A 10,411-nucleotide genomic window follows, 5' to 3' on the forward strand; every position below is an offset into this window, starting at 1 on the left:
ACTAGCATATGGAAAGAGGAAAATTCAACGGAATTATTAATAATGTTGGTTCAATAAACTCATATAAAACTGGCTAGTGATTTTAGCAGGTAATTTTGCCAATTTTGGTAAAATTTTCAAAAAATAATTACTAAATAGTTAATAATAACTAAATAGTTAGTAATTTTGCCAATTTGCCAAACAAAATAACCTACTAAAGTCACTAGCTAGTTGTGTCCGAGTTTATCGAACCGACTATAGTTAAATTTGTGTATGATTACTTCATGCATATGAATAAGTAAAGAGAATATTAAAAATGTAAAATATCAGAACATGTGCTTTTTGAGTTGTAGGTTAGATAGAGAAAAAATGGTTATAAAAAACTGTGAATGTAGGAATATAATACCTACTTACTTACTCCGTGGCGATACAACCCTTCATACCCATAGCTTTCAGATCTGTTGCTATATTATCTCGCCATCGGAGTCGAAGGCGTCCGCGTGGTCTTCTTCCAGTTAAGACTTCCCCCCACACCAGTCTTACCGTTCTTTGGTCAGAATGTCTTCTGAGGTCACCTGCCCATTGGAGTCTTCTAGACTTTATTTAGTCTAGAAAAACAATTAGTAATATCCAACACTTTTTTTTGACTTGCCTAAACGACGATTTTACACCTGGAAATCTCCTATGGACACTTGTGGAAGAATAGTAAGAAATCAAATTAATTATATCTGTATATCAAAAAGATATAGAAATGCTCTCTTGTCCTCCAAAACATATCCAGGAGCAAATGTACCCTCCAACCACAACTTACTAGCAGCTAAATTATTACTTAAATTTAAAAAGATTAAAAAACCCAAAATATCTCCTAGGATCAGCAAAGATAAACTTTCAAATACGGAAGTGAAAGAAATAGTAACCGATAAATTAAAAGATGGGTTTCAGAAAGCGGGAAATAAAAGTTCAGAAGAAAAATTATGGGAGTCATGCAAAGAAACATTGGAAAAAGTCCATGAAGACCATCTAATGAAAAATCAGCGTAAGAATAAGCAGCAGTGGATGACAGAAGAGATATTGAATTTAATTGATGCAAGAAGAAAATACAAGAATGCTAATCTGACAGAATACAAAAAGCTAAACAGTATGTTTCGAAGAAAAATAAGATCAGCTAAATCAGAGTGGCATAAACAACAATGTAAAGAAATTGAGAACTACGAGCGTATCTATGACGCATTCAATATGCACAAAAAACTGAAAGAAGTTGCAGGACTGAATAAAAAATGTAATCTTCCACTAATCGAAGATAAAAACTGAAAAATTATAATCGACATCGAAGGTCAACTAATACGATGGACATAATATATAAAGGAATTATTCGATGATGAAAGAAGCGAACTAGATACGCTAGATGACATGAGCGGTCCTCCAATAACTAGGGAAGAAGTGCAATACGCTATAAAGAACGCAAAAAACGGCAAGGCGATCTAAACAGATGGGATTTACGTAGAAACGCTAAAGCTTTTAGGTACCGAGGGAATTAAGATACTTACGAAATTTTGTTCTGAAGCTATTTCCTTGTGGCATTTTTATGATTAACTAGTTAGTGGGAAATAAACCACAATAAAATAGAAAAAAATAATTTTAAAATTATTTTTTTCAATTTAATTGTGGCTTATTTCCAATTTAATTGTGGCTTATTTCCCACTAACTAGTTAATCACTTACGAAATTATTCAACTTATCTACGAAAGCGGAAAAATTCCTAAAGATTGGCTTAAATCCTCATTTGTTGTACTACCAAAAAACACAGAGCCACAAAATGCAGCGACTATCGCACCATCAACCTAATGAGTCATGTATTGAAAACTTTTCTCAGAATAATTCATCAAAGAACATATAGAAAAATTGAGGAAAGAATCTCAAGTACTCAATTCGGTTTTCGCTGTGGCCTTGGAAGGCGTGATGCACTATTCGCAACCCAAGTTTTAACTCAAAGATGCAGAGATGTAAATCATGACGTTTTCATGTGCGTGATTGATTTTGAAAAGGCCTTTGATAAAGTTCGCCATGAAAAAATGCTACATATTCTCAAAACTACTGGTCTGGACGGTAGGGACATTAGAATAATCGCAAATTTGTATTGGGGCCAGGCTGCATGTGTTAGGGTTGGGAATCAGTGCTCTGAAGAAGTAAAAATCAAGCGTGGAGTTCGACAAGGCTGTCTATTGTCGCGCTAATGTTGTTTAATCTTTACGCTGAAACAATCTTAAATGAAGTGTTGGAAAAATCAAAAGAGGGAATACCCATTAATGGTAAGCTTATGAACAATATCAGATACGCAGATGACACCTCGTTACGGACAGGATCAATTGAACATCTTCAAGCGTTATTGAACCGAATGGTGGCATTCTGCTTGATATATGGACTCAAACTCAACGCAAGAAAAACAAAGTATATGGTTATTAGTAAACAGGCAGCCGTAAATAATAATTACTATAATATAACATAACAATCGGTAATGACTCAATTGAACGAGTAAGTAGTATTGTATATCTGGGTACACATATTAATGAAAGCTGGAACTCTAGTACAGAAATAAAAAGTAGAATTGCCAAAGCAAGAAGAAGTTTTATGAAATTTAAGAAAATCCTGTGCAGTCAGGATCTAAATTTGGAACTTCGCATAAGAATGGTTCAATGTTATATATTCCCAGTACCACTTTACGGGGTTGAAGCATGGACCCTGACAGAATCGCTTTTAAAAACCTAGAAGCATTTGAGATGTGGGTCTACCGCCGTATTCTGAAGATCAGTCGGGTAGAAAGAGTCACAAACGAAAGGGTTTGCAACGTTTGAATAAAAGTTGCGAAGTAGTGAACACGGTTAAAAGGCGCAAATTGGAATACTTTGGTCATATAATGCGTCACCTAGAAAAATATGACATACTTCACCTTGTCATGCAAGGTAAAATAATGGGAAAAAGAAGTGTGGGCCGCCGTACAACTTCTTGGCTTAAAAACCTACGCCAATGGTTTGAGAAAACTAGCACTGAACTATTTCGTGCGGCTGTAAATAAGACAATGATTGTTAATATGCTGGGAAACATGAGAGGCAACGATCGACAAACGGTCTCGGCACCTTAAGAAAAAGAAGGACTTGATTTTTTTTATGATGATAGCGTCTGGGTAAATAAATATAATGAATAAAATAAAATAGAATAATGAAGTTGTTACCCCAAGAGAGAGGATGTTCGATGAATAAAGTCAAGGTTTATTTAAAATAGAGGTCGTTTTATATTAAAAATAGGTTTTCTACTTCCATTAAGATTGTGGAATGGGGAGATTGTCACTGTCATTGAAATGACAACAATGAGCATGTTCCATATTATGAGAGAGCGATTAAATGAAAAGAGAGTTGCCTATACCAGAGCACCAAACACTCTTTTAACGGGAAAATAGTTGAACACAGATACAAGAAAATTATTATTAATGAAATATTAACGAAATTGAATAAAATAATTATTTAAAAATAAAATAGCCAATATGTGGCGTTTATAACGTTACAATACCAATATTTAATCAACACCTTGAGCCATAACAAAAAGACGTCTACATATTATATGGTACCCAGGAGTAGACCATCAATCATAAAACTTGATTTTCAGTGGATTTACGGAAGCAATTAATGCAAACTGTAGAATCATTTTTACAACTATTTTCCGAGATACTTTTTTCTCGGGCTGCGAATGCAGCGAACAAATCTAAAAATAGGGTATAGCCTTTTACGCTGGAAAGAAAAAGTAAAATTCCCAAAAGTAACGAATAACATATATGTTACTGAAAAGATTAATTGCCTGCTGAACGCTTAATAAATTATTTATGGATATTTTACTGCCATGATAATAAAAGTTCTACAACCCAGCGAATAGAAAGGCGAAACCTTTTTATCGATTGCCCACCCTGAGTTATTACCTACAGGAAGTATGTAACGGCTATAAGCTAAGAAAGGAAAGAAGACGATTTTATTGGATGTGATTGGTCACAGATGGAGGGTCTGTATTAAACAATTTACACAATAGAACTATTAACAGTAGCTATTATTCGTGAAATGAGACCATTTACAGTTTGTATGGTAAATGCATCTTTAAAAACTTATACAGTATTAAAATCTATAAAAAGAGGTCTTTAGTATTTATACAGTTTGTCTCTAAATTTAATGATCGCCTACCTAACTACCTCTCAACCAATAAATCTTCTTGGAGGAGACTACTAACTCAGTGAGCTTTATTAGTGGACTGTTTAGCATAGGATGAATTTGAAATAAAAAAAATAACAGTAAAACAACCGGACCTTAGAGTAAATTGCAATGGAAAGATTTAATACCTTGTAACTTCTCGCTGACCAAGCTGGAGCAGGCCTGCTATTCTTCGTACTGCTATTGTTGAGTTGTAGAAATCACTCGCGAGGACTATATTTATTTTCAATACACTTTTTTGAAGTGTGACTGCGTACCAAGATAGTTGGTTGGCGAATGTCTTTAAAAATGATACGAGTAGGTAAGTAATTATATACAAAAAACTTTAAGGTTTTAACTTGAAAAAAGATAAAAATTAATACTCACTGAATTAGGTATTAGTCTACTCATATATACGGTGTGTCCCAAAAACTAATAAATAATGAGAAACAATGAAAATAATAAATTTTTTAACTAATAATTAATTAATTATAATATTGAAAAGAAAATGAATTAAAATATTCTTTACAAAAACAAGAAAATTAAATATTGTTATTCCTAGTGGTGTGGACGAACCACAACCGCCCACCACAATACGCAGTATTGTTACGGCTCAAAAGGCAAAGGACATAATTTTACTATAGAGCGTTTATATATACCACTATTAGTTTTCACTGTGGCCACTCTAACTATACCATCAGATCCAGGATGAACCTCAATTATACGGCCCAAAGGCCATTGAAGCGGGGAAACATTATTTTGGCGGATTACCACTAAGGTACCTAGTTGGACGTTTGGAGACGGAGAATTCCATTTAGCCCTTTGATGAAGAGTTTGGAGATACTCCTTAGACCACCGCTCCCAAATCTGTTGGTGCAACTTATTTAATAATTGCCAACGTTTCAACCGATTTTGCGGAACATCGAGCAATGTTTCTTCGGGCGGAGCACTCAAAGGCTCCATGGTCAAAAAATGTCCTGGAGTTAACGCACTAAGATCGTTTGGGTCTGATCTTAACGGGCATATTGGCCTCGAATTCATGATTGCCTCAATTTGAGAAAAAATAGTATACAACTTTTCAAAAATTAGTACTTGTTCTCCAATTGTGCGAATTAAATGATCCTTTACCGTCTTAATATTAGATTCCCATAAAGCTCCAAAGTGTGGAGAAGAAGGGGGAATGAGATGCCATTCAATAGATTCAAGAAAAGCAGCTTGTGATGCCAATCTATTAAGTTCTGCTCTGGCTCCAACAAAGTTAGTGCCATTGTCACTATAAACATGTTGACATCGGCCTCTATGACTGACAAATCGCTTAAACGCAGCTAAAAACGCGTCAGTGGATAAATCAGATAAGAGCTTTAAATGAAGAGCTTTTGTTGAGAAACAAATAAAAAGTGACAAACACGCTTTAAGAGTTTGAGACTTTCGAAGTTTGGAAGCTCTAAATTAATAACTATTTAGGTAACTGAACAAAGAAAACTGTTTTTCTGACACAATTATTAAAAAAATGGTGGAGGGGCTATAGATATTTTATTAAGATTGCCACTTTGGATGACACTTTTTCTTCTTGTTCAGCCTGTTTGCATCCACTCCTGAATAACGGCCTCCCCATGAGTTCTCCATTCATCTCCGTATTGTGCTATTTGGTGCCAGTTTCTCCTCATTTTTGCTTTGATGTTGTCTAGCCATCTTTTTGTGGTCTTCCTCTAGATACCATGGCTGTGCTCGCGTGGTCTGTAATGTTCAATGTTTCTCGTCCACTTTTCGATGTTTTGTCGTGCAACGTGTTCTACCCAGTTCCATTTCATTTTACACAATTCTTTCAACTACAACTTTCACCTTCATCCTGCTCTGCAGGTCTTTATTTCGTATACGTTCTCTCAGCTCAGAGATACTCCTAACATAGCTCGTTTGATTACCGTCTATGTCGTTTTCAATGTATTGGCTGATACCTTTGTACTGTAAGTGTCATTGTCTCCATTCCATAGGTCAAAACTGATAGAATACAACTGCTGATAACCCTTTTCTTTAGATTTATTGGCATCTTTTTGTTTTTCAACACATTGCTCCTCCTACTGCTGCCCAAGTCATTCGGATCCTTCTCGTCATCTCTGCCATTTGATTTTGTTTGTCTAGTTTCATCGTGTAACCTAGGTATATATACACTCTTCGACACTTTCGATCTCATTTCCAAGTCGATTGTGATATCTTGATTTATCATTACTTTTGCTTTATTTAAATTCATTTTTAAATGATAATGCAGATTTTTAATTCATAAGATAACTTAAAATCTGCCATCAATTTTAATTCAACGTTGTTCCCAATTTAACTTCTTAAACACATCTCTCAATGCAAGAGTAAATAACTGTCTAACTCTTTCCCCCATTTTTATTTTGCTTCTTGTTAGACATTCTGATACATTTATTTGCTTTGTTGCATTGTCGTATAAGAGTATTCTATATCTGGAATCAATCCTTGCGTTATTCATTCTTCTAATAATGTCCAGATCTCTATGAAATCAAAAGCCTTATTGTAATCCTTCTTCTAAAAGTGCCTATCTTCTGGAGATGGCGACCACATTGCCCATCTTATTCTATTTACGGCAGCTCGAAATAGATCAGTTGACGTTAGACCAGTCCACTTCCTAAGATTGGCCAGCCAGGATATACGTCTACGTCCAGGGCCTCTCCTGCCCTCAATCTTGCCTTGTAGAATCAACTGCAGCAGTCGGTATTTGCTGCCAATGCCGGTATTGTAATCCACAAATACCAAATGAAGAGGTTCATTGTATTCGTTATACTTTTCGATAAGCGTCCTTATTGTCTGTAGGTGTTCTATAGCTCTATAACCTTTGCGGAATCCTGTTGTATTCTGGCGCATATAACAACTGCATCAGAATCGCCTTTCATATGTGGTCTGGGTAACTGACAGTGGCTTGCACTATTTACTAGATATAGCTAAAGCATTAATTTGTACCTAATGGTATGAGGCATTATCGCAAACGTTCCCACATAGCATGTAAACCTGTGGCAAGTTTGATTTTTCTTTGATTTTAAATTGCTGCGTCAAATATGACGAGGCAAGTCTGTGTCAAGTTTGCTGCAATATTGTTATGACAAAGATGATGATTCAAGTTTGTAGCAACTTTGTTGCAAACTTACAGTTGCAAAGCCACGTCACGCATGCCATATATTTGGTTGACTTACACGTTACCGTCGGTTTGGTTTGGTAACTTATAAGGGAATCTTTGCTCCAGTCCAAATTGTAAAATATTTAAAAAAAAATTAAATATTTGAAAATAATTCAACATATTTTCATATATTCTTTGAATAGGAGCATAGGACGGAATTTTATTATAAAATTTGGGAATTTTTAAGGTACGCTGAGGGAAAAAGCTTACTCGACACGGGAAAAATAACCTGCCAAGCGGTGATAATTTGTGGTTATGTCCTATCCTAATATGTTGATATTTTTCTTTGAGTTTTTTACAACATTTACCGTACAATTCTCCTAGACAATTACTTTAATTACTAAGCTGACGCTTTTTTTCTTCAGTTTTTCGTAGACCCACCTGCTTGTGGTGAATAGGTACAGATTGGTATTCTTTTGGCTTTGGTGAAATTAAGGTAAGTTTTTTTATGTTTTTCGTAGCTCCTAGCTGTATTTACATACATATTATCTAAAATAAATATATTATAATATATTATATATAATAAGTTTCAGGTTTTATTGTAAAATTGTTACTTTAATATATTTTTATCTCTTTTAATAGCAAATATTAATTCTGTTCACACAGCAAAAGTTTATAACAATTTTTTTTATTTGTTTCAGAGCTGATAGACAAAACTGAGCATCGGGATCTGAAGCTAGCGGGTTTTAATGTAAGTTCCAATAAATAATTTTAGACAATAGATTGCATTTTAGTTGAGTGATTACTGAATAAATAGTTATACAAAATGATATTGTATTTTATATTCACATTGTTTTATTCAAATTGTGGCTATTATGTCAAAACAAACCTTCAGCAAGTTTATTATATCAAGTTTGTATCAAGTTTGAAAAACAAATTTTAGCTAGTTTGTCACACTATAACTAGCAAGTTTGATTTAAACTTGCTGCAAGTTTGAAAAGTTGCCATGGCAAACCTGCAGTAAGCTTTCATGTTTGATGTATCAAACTTGTTGCAAGTTTGAAACAAGTTTATGTTGCCATCTGGGTTGCAATATTGAGTTGGAAAATAAATTTAAAATTTGTTTTACTTTGTTTTAATTTGCAGTAATTCGTGGCATTTCTAATAGGGGAGTCAATAGAGAACAAAAATATGCACTATTTCGGAAAAATTCAAACAAGTTTATATTTTTCTAAAACTTTTTTGGTTAGTTTATATACATGTTAAAGTAAAAAGTTTTACTCACGTGTTTAGCCGCTAATTGTTTATTAATTGTTGAAACAATAAAAATTCTTCTTTTTCTTCTTTTTGTGTAGACATATCTCTGTCTATTGTTCTATGTGCCTCCAGTAAGTTGTCATTCCATCGTTTTCGTGGTCTTCCCACTGATCGTCTTCCAATTGGGGAACCGTCTTTCGTCGTCTTTACTAATCTATTTGTTGTTATTCGGCTTATGTGGTCGTTCCATTCTACTCTTCTGTTTTCACCCAGTTATTAATGTTGTCCAACTGGCATCTCTGCCGTATATCTGCACTTCTAGCTGTCCTACCATCGATTTTTCGAAGTGTTTTCATCTCTGCTGTTTCTATTATAATTTTTGTCATTTCTTTTTTTTTAATGTTTATTAGGCAACCTGTTACAACATATAATAATAGGCACATTTTATCTGTGAAAAAATGACATGAAGAGATTGTGACCAGCGCCACACATCTCTATAGAGATAATATTAAATTGCTGTATGTACACATATTAACTTAGCTACTGTAACAATATTAATGTCTGTGCGGTAAATCTAATGGTGTCTGTCTCTTTAACCGTTTTGTTTCCTGGCTGTTGTCTAACAAATTAATTGCAGGCACATTCGCGTAGCTTTCAAGACGTACGATGTATGTTGCACTTAACTCCTCTATCACTTCACTGACGGTTTTCGTTTCCAGATCATTGTAAATATCTCTGTTAGTAGCAAACCACGGAGCATCGGTGATTGAACGTAACACCTTGGACTGGAATCTCTCAATTTTATGGATACATTCGACTTAAATGCTATTCCCCAGAGCTGCAGGCCATATGTCCAGACTGATTTGAATATTGTGTTGTAGATTAGCAGTTTATTTCTTGTCGTGAGCTTAGACTTACGCCCTAGAAGCCAATAATGCTTACTAAATTTTATGCCCAGTTGCTTCCGTTTATTCCTTATATGGGTTCTCCAGGTTAATCCCCTGTCCAAGTGCATACCCAGATATTTTACAGAGGTACCTGTGGGAATTACCCTACTATTTATTGTTACTGTAGGTAGGTGTGACATTATGTAAAAATAATATGGTTTGATTTTTGTTCATTCAATTTAGATCTCCAATTTTGTGCCCATATATTTATTTGATTTAATACTCTCTGAAGTTTTGCAGCAGCTTCGACGGGATGTTTGTGTACTGCTAGGATTGCACTATCGTCTGCAAAGGTGGTGGTCGTTGTACCACGATTTGTGGGTAAGTCGGCTGTGTGAAACTGATGTCATTTCTGTATTAGGTCGTGTTTCTGCCGCGTATATCATTATTGTCTGCTGACTGTTTTGTAAATTCTGCCTTTAACTTCTTTTCCGATATTTTTGTTTCTCCATATTGTGTCATTCAGGCAACCTGCGATTCTGTTTGCTTTATTCATCTGATCGTCCACTTAGATTTCGAGCTCTCCGTAGCTAGATAGTGTGATACCTACATATTTAAACTCCATGACTTGTTCTATTACACTGGGGAACAATTTGAAACTTAATTACTATTTAGTTAGATTTTTTAGCTATTTTCTATAGAATTAGGTATGCTGGTTTCAAAACTGTTTTTAGTTTTCTTCTATCACGTCACGTTCATTTTCTATGTGGGTAGGAAGAATGACGCGCTGATAACTGCAACTGGTCTAGACATGCCTGTTCCTGTTCAGTTACGTCTGTTATACTCAGTTAATATTGTGGTAAAACGTTGTGTGTCGGTTAACAGTATTTAGTATTTCGTTACTGAACTGTATAGAACTACTTAGTG

This window comes from Diabrotica virgifera, chromosome 8 (genome assembly GCF_917563875.1).
Source record: "Diabrotica virgifera virgifera chromosome 8, PGI_DIABVI_V3a".
NCBI classification, from domain to species: Eukaryota; Metazoa; Arthropoda; class Insecta; order Coleoptera; family Chrysomelidae; genus Diabrotica; species Diabrotica virgifera.